At 34.2% G+C, this 17,542-nt stretch overlaps 1 protein-coding gene across 1 annotated transcript in view; it reads left to right on the top strand.

The window, feature by feature from the left end:
• Nucleotides 1-9,470, top strand: part of nup35 (nucleoporin 35) — a 232,768-nt gene extending 223,298 nt beyond the window's left edge. Inside the window, exon 10 of the transcript XR_015498750.2 lies at nt 7,401-9,470. The gene's annotated coding sequence lies outside the window, so the exon portion shown is untranslated. The remainder of the gene's footprint in view (nt 1-7,400) is intronic.
• The last annotated feature ends 8,072 nt before the right edge of the window (nt 9,471-17,542 follow it).

Below are 17,542 nucleotides of genomic sequence, written 5' to 3'. Positions count from 1 at the left end.
GAACCAGCGACCTTCTTGCTGTGAGGCGACAGCACTACCTACTGCGCCACTGCGTCGCCCTCATCTGAAATTTACGACAATTGAATGTTTTAATACTGAAAACCTTCACATTTTTTTCTTCTCTTGTTGATGACCCCTGACTTACTTTCTGCTGAATCTGAACTTCACAATCTAAATTTCTGGTTTTGAATTTTAGAATATTGAATTTAATGCTCTGAATTTCTTCATCTTGAAAACTTGAAACAGTTTTTTTACAAACTGGATATCTTGAAACAGTTTTTTTACAAACTGGATATCTGTAGTCTATGAATTCCGAACACAAAAAAAAATCTGAAGTTTGAAAATACATCTATTAAAAAAATCAGCATTAAAAAATACAGTTGTCCTAAATTTCAGTTGTTTAAGTCTGTTCAAGTTATGAAATTCAAATTTAAATTTAATTTAAATTGTTAAAAATTACCAGCATTTACAAATTTAGATTTATTAAATTACAATTGTCAATAATTCAAATTAACACAATTCAAATTCAGATTGTATTATTATTAGCTCCATATTGCAGCAGCTGTGCTGTCAAACGGATGAAGATCTTTTCTTTATTTGATGGTGTTTTATATAATTGCATGTGTGCCACCATAGTATGAACAAGTATGACAACTCCAGTAATAGCACGTCATCTTGGAATTATAAGGTTTTATCTGCGTTCTGAATGATTTTGAGATAATGAGCTTTAAAGTTTTTGCATTCCATAGCAAACAGCATGTGTGTAACATTTGTTTTCTAAATAAACAGTTTAAAATTTAAACAACTTATAAAAAATATCACATAATGTAAATAAGTTGTCATTTAATAAGAATATGTTAAACCCTCAGTTTTGACAAAAAATGTCAGATAGAACCTTATAATTCTCAGGTGACGATCAGTCTTTACACAGAACATTGTTCAAGTAAACTGACATAAAACAATACACAAAATGTAACAGACTAAAATATGAATTACTGTGTGAACCTTCTTAGACCATGCAGATTAATGAATATTCTCTTTCCCTGTATTGTTAGATTCTTTCTGCCACCTTGTCAGATTGACCCATGATGCAATGGTCCCTCACTTCACCCAACTCAAACGTGTGATCAGCTATGCTCTAATAGGAACTCTTTCTTTTAATAATAACTTCCAAACAATCAAGGCTACACTTTCTCTGCTTTGAAATTAAATGTCACATTATAATATGGGTTTATAGCAGAAATTAATATAAAAAAAATTAATGTGAGTTTACAACAGAGACACAAAAATACACAACGTGTCTTTGACATTTACACCAAAGGCATGCACTATAGGTGAATTGGATGAATTAAGTTGGCCGTAGTGTATGAGTGTGTGGGTGAATGTTACTGTGTATGGGTTTTTTTCTGGTAATGGGTTGCAGCTGGAAGGGCATTCACTGCGGAAAACATATGCTGGAATAGTTGGCGGTTCATTCCGCAGTGGTGACCCCTGATATATAAGAAACTAAGGCAAAGGAAAATTAAGGAATGCATTGTTCAGTAAGTGCTAACAATAATAAACTTTCAACATTCTGATGGACTACAGTATATGAGCAACCCTGTAACTGCATATCAACCAACTCTCATTATTAGCAGAATGTTAAAGTTGACATGCTTGACAGTTTGTAAATAGTTTGAAGTTATTAAGCAGATGGTGTAATAATTGAATGACTGATATTTGAAATGTACTTGCAAGGTTATACTTATTTAACTCTGCAGCCAGGGGCTGATGATAAGAGACTTAAGATCCAAAGGTTGCAGGTTCGAGTCCTGGCTCCAGCAGGGATTGTGTGTTGGGAATGAATAACCAGTCCTTTTAACACCCATAGTACCATGGCTGAGTTTACTCCCTTGAGTATTGCATCACTCACCCAACTGCTACCCGGTAGCCCACTGCTCTGGATGTGTGTTCAAAGCATCTGCTAAATCTTTAAATGTAAAATTTAGTCAGCAGAATGTCAAAAAGGCACCATTAAAATAAAGTACTACTAGAAAGAACTTTTAAATTAAATACTGTATCAATAAAAAAGTTACAATTGCAATGAATTTAGATATATAATGCATTCAAAGTAGTATTGTTCTCCATTTGTAGGCAAATGTTTTTGTTTATCTTTTAAATGTATGATACATGATTTATGTAAACTACTGTATGTCTCCAAAGTTCCTTTAAGAAGTCTAACCTTACGCATCTATGCTTGTTCGATTCTTGCATAAAACACAGTCTTATATTATTTTGATTTAGATTGTACTTTTTTAACTAATGATGTAGTCGTTGGTGTATTCCCCTACTGACCACACTTAAAATTATAAATAAGTCAACACTTAAAGAGCCCTTATTATACATTAAAAAGGGTCATATTTTGGTTTTAAGGGTCTCCAACAAAAGGCTGATATGCATGCAAGGTCAAAAAATGCTTTCATTGTCTTATAATATGCATTTATTTTTACCTATGTATCCCAGCGACTCCCATATGAATCGTTCAGCGATTCATTTGTTCCCAAACCCCTTCTTAGCATGAAGCTCATCTGCACTGATTGGACCGATGACAGTCTATTGCGATTGGTTGACAGCGTTCAGCGTGAGACAAAGAGAAATGCCCAGAACAGCATATCAACAGTATTGAAGTAGTCAGAGTGCATAGTGTATGTGTGAGCATACCTGCCAACACTCCTGTTTTTTCCCGGGAGTCTTGCATATTTCAGACCCATTTCCAGCCACTCACTCATTTTGGTATTTATCTCAGAAAACTCACGTAATTTTAAATGCATTTAAATCTGTAAACAAAGCGGCACGCGATGCATTTTCAACGTGACATTAGACGCAAAATGAGAATATAAAGAGTTAATCAGGCACAGTACAAGCGATTACAAGTAACAAAACACAATTAAATACATAATTTGCAAGCTAGTGAAAACACAGAGGCAACCATTTTAATTGCTCATATTTACACTTGTGGAAAGGAGGAAGAAACTGATCCATGATCCACTGATCGATGTACTGTAAAGTTCCTGTCGAGCTCTGACAAAGTCCCATACATCAATAGTTATTTCTGATCCTTCCTTTTACAACAGCCGACGAATCCCCTGTTTTAAGCGTGTAGATTGCTGGAGCAATCGTTAGAAAAATGATGGGAACAGCACAAGCCTGAGCTATAATGCTAAGGTATTTTTGCTAAAATAATCCTCAAACACTGACTTTTCACAATTTCATCTTTGGGTAAAGAAAATAACACTAATGCCGAGTTCAGACTGCATGATTTTTAAACTAGTCGTGTCACAGATGTTTTCACACTGCTTGACTATCTGGGCTAGCGTTTCGTCGCTGCTTTGTTTACACTGGAAGATGGTTCGGCGACATGGACATTCACATTGCATGACTTTACTATAGGGAGAATCGCCGACAACTTCGACCAAACTACGTCTCACAGCCAAAAACATGTAGTATATCTTTTGTTATTAACTACATAATGAGAAAGAAGCCTTTAATGGGGTAGAACATGTACATGTTTGCTCACCTGGGTTTAAAGGGAATTAGCCATTTCTCCTCAACGTTGATAATAAACTAATTTCTTTCTGTATGAAACGTCAAACAGACACGGTTGCTCCTGAGTCCTGTCAAACCTCCACTAGTTTTTCCTCCATTTCGTGGGTCCAAATAAACCGAAAAAGAGCGCTTTTACCTTCTCCCCCAGCCTCCCGCTGGCCTGCAGCAGGTATACACACACGCACACACAAGTGAAAGCTGCTCTGTCATTGGCTGTAGGTGATCGCTGATGTTATTTTCAGTCAAAACTCAATTCACACGGCATGATTTGAATCGCCAACAGCACCAGATATTTAGCATGCCAAATATCTCACAGGCATCGGCGACTCATCGGCGATTCTCTCAGATCGCGTCTTTGATAGTTCATACTGTGTGATTGTCACTCACGTGCACGAGCAGCGATTTGCCTGTGATTGCAGGCATTTGTCGGCGATTTCTCAAAACCTGTCGGCGAGCCAAAATCGGGGTTAAAATCACGCAGTCTGAACTAGGCATAACGTTCCCTCACACTTCTAATAATATATAGCCGAGCACAGTGTTTTCATGACTTGATTCAACCGAGATCTGCTACAGCGTTTGTCTTCCTCTTTTTCTTTGCTACTGTGTTTGTGGCCGGCACCACAGGTTTCAATTTTCCCGGGTTTGTGTGTGCAACAATTGGGCGGGGTTAAGTTTTGTATTGACGTCAATTTGAAACGGCTAAAGACTTGTTATCAAGATGATTCATTTGAAGCACTATTAGTCGACTCTTTTATAAATGAATTAATAGTTTTAAACACTGTGCACTTTCAGATTTAAGTCTTAGCTGGGTATTTCACTTCACTTAGAGCTGTATTGCACAGATGGAAGGTCATTTTCAAAAACCCATAGTAGGGGTTCTTTAAAATTATTGGTTAAAAAAATTGTAAATATTGATCGGCGTTTATGGTTTTTTGACAGTCTTTTTAACATAAATGCTTCAAAATTAAATAGAATTTAAAAAAACTGCTACAACAACAACAAAACATTCATTAGATGTTCAACATTTTCTAGCACACCTGTAAATATAAGTTTCAGAAGTTTAAGAAAAAAATTAACTGTATAAGCTATTGCACTTAAACTGACAGTGTCTATGAAAATCTATACCTTTACACACATTACACTCTGCTTTTAAAAGACTTTTGGGAAAAGTTGTAGAAAGGCTGGAAATGTAAAGATGGGGCCTTTAGAAATGCGCGTCTCAGAACAGAGTGTCATGACTAACCGCGATTAGCCACAATACTTAGAGAAATTCTCTGACTCAGGACATACATTACCAGTAGGGGGCAGCTAAGCTTGATCCTCAGTAGTGGCCAATTCTGAAGGTTGAGGACTCGATGCCGCAGGTGGCTGTTTTTCCATCGAAGGTGGAGGTGTTTTCTCCATGTTTTGTTCATTTTGCTCAGTTAAATGCTCTTTAATAAGGCTAGTTATTAATAAGCTGTTAAAGTCAAAACAAATGGTAAAATACAGGTTGTAATTTAATACAGGAGAAATAAATAAATACAATATAATTTAATGGTAAACTTTATTGATGATCCATTTGAGTATTAGTAGACTGTCTGCTTATTATGTGTTGATACTGTGTTGATAAACCTAAACCTGTTATTCTAAACCTACATCTAACTGTAGGTTAGATAAATATAACATACATATTTATACATATTTTCAGTCAAATATGCTATTTTCTGAAATATGGTCATGTCAATGTTCATTCCATCCATTTAAACACAAATACGACAAATAAGTATATTCCGTCTAACATGTCTAAGGCTGGAAAAGTTATTTGGAATGTGATTTGATTTCAGGCTGTATGACAAACAAAGTGATTATTTCAGAGGAGTATGATGATAGTTGACTTTAGTTGAATCGCATAAACTTTTTAAGAAACAACAGCTTCCTAAATTTCTAAAGAAAAACAAAGCAACTCTACTGGAACTACTGGAATGTCCCCTGCTGAACTACAGTTTGGCAGATTCATCAACATCAAATTACCAGCCCCAAATTGTGCCAAACAAAGCCTGGGCAGAACATTAGTGCATTTCAGAGCAACACTGTGGAGTTTTGTTCCAGAATCAATCTGTCTTAGCACAAATCATTAAAGTCAGGGATTCAGTAATTCCATAAAGTCAGCTTTTTAAGATCATATTTTTTTGTCAATACTGGAGACCTCTATTAGGTGCGTTGTTTGACTTTATGTGGAGCAGAATGAGAAGCCCCTTAGCTATTCTCAAATCATTGTGGATAATGGCTTTTCAGGGCTTATGCTTTAATAAAATAATTATTTCATTAATGTTTTTTATTTTATTTTATTTTGTTAATTGACCAAAAAGTCTTCACAATAGAAAATCTTGAAACTTTTGGTCATTCTGTCTGGCGCTGCAAGAGGGGAAAAAAATTAGAAATCCTGGTTTAGTTAATAAAAGACGTTATTTTTGTTGAATGAAAATGTACTTACAACAATTATGGTGTTCATGGTACATGCTAAGTTATAACTAGGCCCCCACGGAATCTGCGCATGCATAAATCCACAGATTTTTAGCCAATCATTGAGTCTATTTCTCTACTTGTATAAATTTGTGTAAATTTATATTTTTTTCAGTTTTAAATTGTATTACAATAATATTATTGACTAATAAGAAAATATTCATATAATTTATTTATAATACAGTTTGTAATATCTACTGTATTTTAGTAGATATTTTATGAAAGAGACTTGTTTTGTTTGCCAAATAATTGGATTTGCATTGTAAAATTACAACAAAAAAAATGAAATCTTATTATTATTTTTTTCATATATTAAGTTATGAGTCTCTCAAAATTATTCTGCATAAATACTTTTTTTTTTTTTTACAAACTTCTGTGCAGAAATAGCAAAAAATGTCCTCAGATTTTGTCTGGCCCTGACTATAACCAAACATAGTCGGAATTTTGGCCTAATTTATTAAAATTTTTTGAACCCTGTAACCTGTAGGTTAGTATATCCTCCATTCAGCTGATTTCATTTGTGCAGTTTACATAAATTAAAGAATATTTCAGTTTAATGAAGTTTATTGTTTGACCACAGTAAACAATTCCTTTGTTTTGAAATGAAACAGTTTAAATTGGCAATTTATTCTTCTCATGCATGTTTATTATTTACAATACAGTGCTTTAGTGATATAACAGTTTCTGAACTCGTCAAGCTCACACATGTCTATGTGAGCAGTGCTGTGGTCAACAGAAGGTGCTGTTCATTAAACAGAGCAGACACAGGAAAGCAGGTCGCACAACCGATGCGCCCCTTAGTGCGGCAACACGGAGCACATGACAGTTGAAAATATGGCACACCAGACGTGCATATTTGCATGTTATTTAAAGTGAAACTATACTAAATGCACTCTGTGGCGCGGCAGAAATATTAAAATAAAAATAAATTTAAATTTAAAATAAAGACGCTAAAGGTATCTGAAAACTCCCAGAATTTTTTTTACAGTTTTTGCTGCTGCCTAAGCTCCCCTAAATACACCTATGATATCATCATTTTCAAACACATTTGTTTTCAGGTGTTTACATGGACATGGCCATGGCAGTGTTGTCCACTTCCACTTTGTTTTTATGCCCAAAAATATCACATAAATGAACAGGTAAAACATTAAAAGATTCAAGTCAAACGGACCTTGAATTGTCAAAAAATGATCCCACAAGCATTCACCCCAGTAAGGTCCTCTCTAGCTTCATTCATCTGTCTAGCTATTTTCTCAGCGTCACATAAAGGCATTAAATGTGAGCTTGTATGCTGTGATTCTCTCTTTTAGTCCTCTTCTGCTATCTGATGTCCTCCACAGCAGCTAGTTCATCACATGCTGATCGTCTGATGTCAGGACCGGGCCTCCTCTGTCCAAGCCTCAGCCCCTAATAGAGTCATAAACCTTGGGGATCAGCTTGATTGAGTAGAATCAAACCCAAAGAGGATGCTAATCTCATTATGTTGGTCCTTCATGTCAACCGTGTCCCAAACCCCTACATTTTTATGGACTTGCATACGTTTTACGAGACATCATTTAACGATTACAGGAGCCCGTCTGTTTGACCTTAATGGTTCAATGCTAGTTGAAAGCTTTTAACTGCATTTGTGACCCACAGGCACAGAGATGTTGATTGTGAGTTATTATTTTTTATTATTATTAATTGGTCTTTAGTTTTGAGTTCAATTTATTGTGGTTTAAACCAGTGTTGGGTAAGTTACTTTAAAAAGTAATAGATTACAAATTACTGACTACTACTGGAAAACTGTAATCTTATTATATTACTAATTACTTCATGCAAAAAGTAATCAGATTACTATTTACTTTACTTTGAAGTTACTTTTAAAACAAAAAATATACCTATAAAAATACAAAATAAACTACAGCTCTTTTGGTAATATAATATTCACTAAAAAACATTAGAATGGGTTGAATAAAATCACAGTAGCTTGACATATTCAAAAGACTTAAAGAGTATTCCTGAAACTTAAAAATCTCTCATCATTAACTTGTTCCAAACCTATTAGGAGAAAAATGGATAACTGTGACAATTGACATTAATAGTATAAAAAAGCATTGCAGTGTTTGGGTGTTCAGTATTGGACTGAGGTAAATAGTTTATCTAAATATACAATATTTTAAAGTATGAAGCTGATTAGTCAGTTCATCACGTTAGTGGCGGTTGGGCCGCCGTCTTTTTTGGGCCACCGTGTTTTTGAGCGCCGGTGTCCTCCTTATCGATGAGTATTGTCATAGAATGCTTTGTATTCAAGTGCTTGAACAAGTTACAGTACTGTTTGAGTTAAAAGCAGTGGAAAGTTCTTTGGAGGCTGAACATAGACTGCATTTCACAGCAATATTTTTGTTTTACCGCCCAATAAAATCAATGTAATGTCTGTATTTTAACTTGAAGTTGCAGCCACTCTCGTCAGCAGCCATTTCAGCTTGAGTTCTAAAGCTATTTAAAAGTGCATGCTTATTAACCGATGGTAAAGCAGAAAACTTGATTCTAAAAATAGCATTTTTTTCTTCCAAAAACTATGTTTGTAAAGTAACGCAATAATACTAACTTTGGTAACGGTAATCAAATTACACAAATGCAAAATACACAAAAATTTTCTAAATCCCCTCTGTAAAAAAAACGGTTAAAAAAATAATCATCTGACTTCATTCACTATTTAGATTTTTGTACTAGAATTGGATGCAAACTAGTGCATATGCAAAATATAATTCATTACATTACAGCATTCCTCAAAAATGTAATTACAATACAGTAAGGTGTTACTGTGAAACGCGTTACACCCAACTCTGGTCAAAACTTTCCTATAGCATACCTATTATTATTAATCTTCTTGTCTGTGTCAACATGAACCACAGCAAACCTAAAGTCTCTAACTCAAACTCTCTAGCGCCACCACTTGTTCAAAGTTTCACATATGTATCACGTTATAACTTTTGAACTGAATGGGATACAATCAAAATTATTTTCCTTTGATTCCTTGGCTCAAGCCGATTCAAATGTACCCTAAGACGTCATGCAAATTTCTTCGCAATTTTAAAATTTTGCAAAAAACTACTTGATCAAACTTTTCCTACACTGTTTATGCAATTTTAAACTAAATTAAATCACGAGATCTACAGGCCATGCTAACCAAAAGTTATTGAATTCAAGTTGATTAAACAAACTGTTTTTGTTCAATTTGCAAACAAATTTAATGTCTAGCTTGAAAAAATTAACTTAAGGTGTTATCTCCGTAACGCGTTGACTTATTCATACCAAACTTGGTTTGTATTATAACAACTATGGTCTGAGGTTATCTGCAGCGTTTTGGCACCCTGCCCCCTATTGGTCAGGAGATAAAAAAAAATGCCTTTTATTACTTATAACATCTTAACCGTTTTCCAAAATTCATAAAATTTTGGACAAACTCTTTACATCCGGTGAAGCATGTCGAGTCTAATGATGTTTAATTTTCCCAGGTCAGCCATTTTGTCTGTTGGCCATTACATACTTCAAATGTGTCAAAAACTCCTTACTAACCTTGTTGCTTTTGTCCTCTGGACTGCTTTGCTCATTCTGGCTCTAGACTGATTTGCTCATTCTGCCTATAAAGTGCTTGGCCCCTTAATTGCTGCTTGCAGCTATATTTATTATTATTATTATTATAGAATTATTATTTAGCATTTTCTAAATAATGAAGTGATATAGAAAAATATTTTCAAAATCCCCTCTGTAAAAAAACGGTTAAAATATAATCATCTGACTTCATTCACTATTTAGATTTTTGTACTAGAATTAAATGCAAAGTAGTGCATATGTAATGAAATAATGTGTAATTTTCACATTTAAACAGTACATTTTAGAAAACTTGCAATGCATTCAAAAAATGTTTGCAATTCCTAGTGTGATCAATCCACTTGTGAAGTATGATGATAAATGTTAGGATTTTTTGTATCCTATTTGCCTGCCATGTCTTTTCTTAAATTGTAACTCCTATAAATTGTTAATTGTAAAAAAATTTGATTAGGTCCATCGATTTACAAAAGCATTATTTTGATTGCAGCAAGGCACTTGATATGCATGCTATTTAAACACAAGACTTACATATGATACTGATGCGACTGAACTGCTTACTGACCCTTTCTGTGTAAAGTTGTATGCAATTTTTCCACTTTGTTGCCATGACAACCCTGGCCAGTAACGTGTCCACATGATACCAGAAAGGGATGTTTTGCAATTATCTACAAAGCTCTGTTTACTACAAGAATTATTGCCAGTTTGGGGAGATCTCATAAAGAATTCTGCTCAGAAACAGAAAGATGTGACAAAATCATGAAAAAACACCTTTTACACTCGCTAATTAAGAAATGTTGCTACAATAAAAACCCATTTACTGAAAACTAAACATTTTTTAAAGCTTGTTACAATCATCGTTTGGATTTGTTTTTCTTAACAAAGACTAATAATAGTCATTGTTGTGAATTAAAATAAAATATAATTCGATTTGATTAGAAAATCTCAAAATTAACAAACTATGGCCACATTATTTCTACAGCATTCATTAAGCTTTGTTGCATTAGCGCTTATTTACTGTTGGGGATGTTTTCATCCACTCTGAATCTTAATTTAGCCATAGCTTTTTTTTGTTTCAGTTGGCGGAATGATTTTTGGTGACAAATCTTATTATGACACTGATTTTGAGAAAAAGCTTTGAAAAAAAACAAAACAAAACTCAACAATACGCTCTGGGCCAATTGACTACCCTTTTGTTATGTCCAGAATGAAAATATCCACTGAATTAAACTGCTGTAAAAATGCATCAGATTAATAATAATAACAACAAAATTCCATAAATCTGTTAACCAACCTTAGTCCTGATCAAAACTACTAATAGATTTTTTTCTGTTTAATTGCCAAATTTATAAATGATGTCACTGATTTTGGTGCAAAAAGCACACAAAATTGTGTATTTTCAATATAAAAGTAATTGTGGACTGGATTTAAAAATATATATTTTATCAAAGTCTTGAACACGTGAAACAACATTACCTTTGATGCATCATTTTTAATTAATTTGCATTATTTTATCCCTAATTTACTGTTGGTGGCTGTTTTGCCCCATTAACTTCTATCATAACCACATTTTTTGATTGCAAAATCAAGACACCTTATAATCATGCAGTTTTTTTATTGTTGGTGGTTTTCCCTGTTGGGAAGAGGTCAAATTTGTAATTTTTATTGTTCATCAGTTGGCACCTTTAACCCTTAAGATAGGCCTGTGCCAAAAAAGCTTAGTTTCTGGATTTTGTTTGGAGTATAACAGCAAATTAAAGTGTGTGTATGTGTCTTTGAGAGTGTGAGACTTACCTTAATGTGTCTGACAAAATCAAAATAAGCCTCTCGGCTCTCTGAACTACATGGAGTAAATAAAAACAAATACTATGTATTTATACACCATCAAATGTGGTTATAATGGAACTCAATGTGTCAAAAACAGCCACCAACAGTAAATTAGGGAGAAAAAAAATTAAAATCTAAAAATGTATCAAAGTCATTGTTGTTACTAATCATTCAAATGTCCAAGACTGTGATCAAATGTGAAACCACAATTACTTTTTATATTGAAAATACACCATTTTGTGTGTGTGTGTGTGTGTGTGTGTGTGTGTGTGTTTTTCCACCAAATCAGTGACATCTTTTTGAATTTGGCAATCAAAGACTTAAAATCCTGTATTTTTTCTAATCAATTTAGTAGGAATGAGGTTGATTAACAGATTTCTGCAACAAAAAAAAAAATAATAATAAATAAATAAATAAACAATCCGATGCATTTTTACAGCAGTTTAATTTGGTTGATGTTTTCACCCCAAACACAACAAAGGGACAGTGAATTTGTGCAGTGTACAAGGGTTAACAATTTTTGTTGTATTTTGTTGTTCATATAATATCTTTTGACATTAGCAGTGCAATAGTAAATATAGAAATGTACCTTAACTAAACTTAATAAATGTGACAATCAAAATTTATTGTTAAATACAGTTGATAACTTATAATGGAAACATAACTCTTTTATTTTTTTAACCTTTGTGTGTTTTTCAGGATGTTTACATCCACTCTGGGGTGATTTTAAATCTTAATTTGGCCGAAACTTTTCTGTGTCTCAACAAATTAAATGATCTGATTTTGACACATTTTTTGGGAAAATGCTTTGAAAATGTTAAAAAACTTTTAAGGGTTTAAAAAACCCTTTCATCACGTTGGTGCCTGTTTTTGACCCATTGTGATCTTCCCATTATAATCAAAATTTTTTTATTGCAAAGCTATGACACCATATACTCATGCAAACTTGATTGCTGAGATACAACTTGTAATTTATATTGTTAATAATCAAAAGCATTATATAATAATAAAAAGCATAGTTTCTGGCTTTTATACATCTATATCTAAAGGGTTAATGGTGAAAACTAATTATTAACTGTAAAAATTACAATTTGTACCTCTTCCCAGCATGAAAAAACACCAACAATCAAGAATGCACAATAAAAAAGTAATTATAATTGAAATCAATAGGGCAAAAACAGCCACCAACATAACAAAAGGGTAGTAGATTTGAAGAGTACACAACAGATAAAGTTAATAGTTAAAATCCTTCAATTTTTTTCGAATGTATTGGTAGATGGCGCTTAACAAATCATATCCTGAGGATTCTAGATTCCATTAGAAAGTCTTGGCTGTGGCTTTATTGACTGAGGGAGAGTTGTGGGGATTCAGCAGTACCTGTATATGACAATGATCTATGCGTCTGGGCGATATTTTATTTTGCACTTCAGCATGGTTTCATTTCTTACAGCATAATTGTAAATGATGGCCAGTTCGTAACATATCTGTAGTGCACATTTTATTAGAGTCAACACAAATCAATGAAATGCCCTGCTTGTGATAACCACAGACCAAGCGTCTTCTTTGGAGATCAATATTACTGATTTATTGACTTTTCCTGCCCTAACTGGATTTCTCAAGTTGCACACAGGGTTTCCAGCCAGCACATGTGTCACACAAAGAAACGCGTACATGGATAAATGTGAAATTTACATTACATGGAAATATTCCTCCACTGAAACATTTTCATTTATCTCTCTTAACCAGTTCGGCGTTGACCTTTCACTTTGTGTTGAGGCAATCACAAGTTGCCAGCATTCGAGAATTGCATTCACAGAGGAAATGAAAAGATGATAATCTTTGCAGTGATAAAACGAATCCCAGCACAACGAAGACATTTTGGGATGCCGCTAGTCTGGATTCACGTTGGGAGGGAGAGCTGAGAATTCACTCTTTTCTTCCTCGTTGTGTAAAATCCCGTTACCTCTCACTCCATGTGGATATGAGAAAACACCTCAGCGCAAACGCTTTCTCTGCTCAACAAATACCAAACCCCCCAGGAGACCCGATAAACTAGCTTCTTTTGAAAATGCACTAAATATGTTCAGAAATGCAACATTTTTCAATACGTGATGCATTTTCACATCCAAATGAAGCTGAATGTATGAGTGTAAAGATTACTGGGTAAAATGTTATGTTTAGTAGTCGAAACAATGTGTTTTATCAAAAATAATATAAAAATTAATCTGTATATTAGCTGAATTGTTTAAAACTTGTTTGAAAACTACTAAACATAAAATAAGTCACTTTGAAATGTCACATACTGTATGATTGTTACATTTTTAAACATGTCAGCATCAAAAGTTATCTGAGCAGAGATCAAGGAATCATAATTCAATTAAAAGATTCATAAATAAATTAAAACTGCAATAGGGATGTTCATTTTAGTGGATGCAATAATGTAATATTCTCACATGAAAATGTTTTTGAATGTTTTTATATGTAGATATTATGTTTATAATTTACATTCCATCTAATTAATTTAAAGTTTTCATCCAGTAGGACTTCTATTTATTTATATTATTTCAATTTATATGTTGTTTTTCTATTCCAACTTTGTAAATGATAATATATATATATATATATATATATATATATATATATATATATATATATATATATATATATATATATATATATATATATATATGCTTGAACTAAAATGCTAATGAAATATGAAATGATAAGATATAATATATGACTATTCTGATTACTGTTATTATATTATCCACATTTATTGTCAACAAAAATGTATTATCTGTTCATTATATTCTGAATCTCTGTAAACGCTCAAGCTCTTTAAAACAAGATGGATTCTGATTGGCTGTCAATGTTTTTAGTGCTTATCAACTGGAAGAAACAAAAACATAAAAGGATTACAACAATACTGTGTTGTCATTGTAAACTTTGATCTTTTATATGTAAATCTACTTTTGCAATTTTAATAACATAAAAATATAAATAAACATTTTTCATTACTATTTGCTCTTGAAGGGTTAAAGGGATAGTTTACCCTAAAAATAAAAATGACTTCATCATTTACTCTCCCTCATGTAGTTTTTAAACCTCAAGAGACAAAATACGATATTTAGAAAAATACTGACAGCTGGCACTTATTGACTTCCATAGTAGAAACAAAAATACTATGGAAGTCAATAAGTGCCAGCTACCGACATTTTTCAAAACATCGAAGAAAATGTCCGGAAGACACTCAAATATGCTTCGAACAAGTGAGTTGTGAGCAAATGATGGCAGAATTTTAATTTAGGGTTGAACTATACCTTTACATTTTGAGCTGATGATTTTATTACTGTCATTGAAGTACACGAAGTACATACAGCATCTGGCTCATATTCACAATCTCAGCCTCAAAACTGTCATTTCCAACATCTTCACAATCAATAATTTGTTTGCTGGCAGCTTATCTACCAACGAGGGATAGTGACACTCATTTAAGTTTTTCAGAAAAGCCATTCAGACCATTTCAATAGTTGCTGATGATATTGTTTCGTTTAAATGGTGATTATTGGTAAAACACCATGACTATTGTGTATCACACATTTACACTTTGATAAATAAAGGTAAATTGCACTTATTGAATCAATAATTGATTCAGTACTCAATAATTGATTTATTGAGTACTGTATATAACAAAATAGACTATAAGGATGATTTCTAACCTTAAAGCTCCTGTAAAATCATAATAACGTATTTTTTTTAGATCTTAGTATCAGTGTGTTTTTATAAAAATGTCTATAAGCTATAGTGTGCTTCAAAACAGTAATGAAAACTTTCAGAGATTTTTGCTGCTGGAACTTTTTGGGTGAACATTAGCCAGTGGGGGAGTGTCTTTTGTCTCACCATGTGTGAATTATTCATGACCAATGTCACTTACGCATACAGCTGTGCTGACCCAAATCACACATTAGAAAATGTAAATCATTAAAATGTTTTCTCTGAAAGAGGGAACAGAATAATTTTCACATAATCGGGAAACTAAAAACAAATTATCTCTAAAACCTAATAACCACGCATAACATTTTTAATATATATTTTTATAAAAAACGCAAGCATGTACATCAATATTTCTCACATATAATTGTAGCACAGTTTGTGCTGAATACAAAAAAAAAAATTGTTGACCAATACTATGTAATAAGTAGCTTAAATAAGCACAAATGTCAGGGCATCTCAAAACATCTTAGAGGCCCCAAAATCACCTCAGACCCCAGAGGGTAAAATGAAATGAAAGGACACAATTCTTAATAGTTATTAGGACAACTTAATTGTTTTATGTTCAATCCACTTAAATCAAATCAAATCAAATCAAATCACTTTTATTGTCACATCATCAGCGACATGTGTGCTATGAAGAGTGAAAAGCATAGGTGCTGGCTCCAGACAGTGCAAAATACAGACAGTGAAAATACAACGACAGTGCAAAATACAGACAGTGCATAATACAACAACATACAACAGCATACTCCCCCAACACCCCCCCCCCCAAAAAAAAAAAAAAAAAAAAAAAAAAACAGGAAAATGTAAAATTAGCAATGTTGACAGCAATATGTACAATGAATAGGTGTACACATAGTTGTAGGCAGTATTGTTTTATGTATGGATTGGTTAAAGTGCAGTGCATGCTATATATTGATGGTGTGCAGTGAGGGCTGTGGAAGAGTTTGTGTGGGGTGTGTTAAGTGTTCATCAGCCTGATAGTCTGAGGGAAGAAACTTTCTTTCAGTCAGCTGGTGCGTGACCGGATGCTCTGGAACCGTCTGCCTGAGGGTAGCAGAGAGAAAAGTCTATGGCTTGGGTGGTTGGAGACACTGATGATTCTCTTGGCTTTCCTCATGCACCGCCTGGTGTAGATGTCCTGGAGGGAGGGAAGCTCACCTCCTACTACGCGTCCAGCAGTTTGCACAATCCTATGTAGGCCTAAGCGATAGTTGCTTGTGCTGTTTCCATACCAGGTGGTGATACAGCCAGTCAAGATGCTCTTTACAGTACAGGTGTAGAACGAGCAGAGGATGTGGGGGCTCATTCCAAACCTCATGAGACACCTAAGGAAGTCAAAATTAGTAAAAATGATTGAGTTAACTTGGATTTGTTTTTTACAGTCTGTTCTTCTCATGTTGCCATGAGTTTCCTTCGGGTGCTCCGGTTTCCCCCAAGTCCAAAAACATGCGTTATAGGCAGGGCTTAATTTGTGTTGGAACACTTTGAATCCGGCACCTCATTTTACCGATCCCCCTCCTCAACCGCCCTTCTCCCCCATCCGCTCTTGACTTTCGTTTTCTTCGGCGACTCCTCAACCCTCTTTACTGTCGTCCGCGACACCCCCGCCCCGCTCGCTTTCATCTGCGACACCCCTCCTTCACCATCCTTTGCCATCCACCACACCAAAAACCCCCCATTCACCCCACTTTTGTGCGGGTGACACCTCTCAATCCACACGAAACATGCCAGATCCATTACCATGATCTTTTCCGGGATCTTGCAATTCAAAAACAAAGCACTGACTATAGGTGAATTGGGTAAGCTAAATTGTCCGTAGTGTATGTGTGTGAATGTATGTATTTGGGTGTTTCCCAGTAATGGGTTGCAACTGGAAGGGCATCTGCTGCATAAAACATATGCTGGATAAGTTGGTGGTTCATTCCGTTGTGGCAATCCCTGATTAATAAAGGAACTAAGCTGAAAAGAAAATTAATGAATGAATCTCCCACCCTGTCTTCGTGTTTCAGTTAAAATTACACATCACATCTAGCAACAATTTATTTCAAAAACACATTTCTAAGCACTTCATAGTACCATTACAAAATAAACGGGGTGTTGCAAATAGCATCCTTGGTTGCTTAAGACTCAAAGTACAGTATGCATTAAAGAGTAAACAATTTCCCTAGAAACAACATCGACCTTCGGCTATCAGAATGAAGATCTGGATGTCAGACTGTCTATTTGAGAACCCCTGCTATATTAATACTGTATC

This window comes from Danio rerio, chromosome 9 (genome assembly GCF_052040795.2).
Source record: "Danio rerio strain M-AB ecotype USA chromosome 9, GRCz13ab, whole genome shotgun sequence".
NCBI classification, from domain to species: domain Eukaryota; kingdom Metazoa; phylum Chordata; class Actinopteri; order Cypriniformes; family Danionidae; genus Danio; species Danio rerio.
Note: the sequence above shows the minus strand (reverse complement) of the source record. Positions and strands in the feature narration are given on the sequence as shown.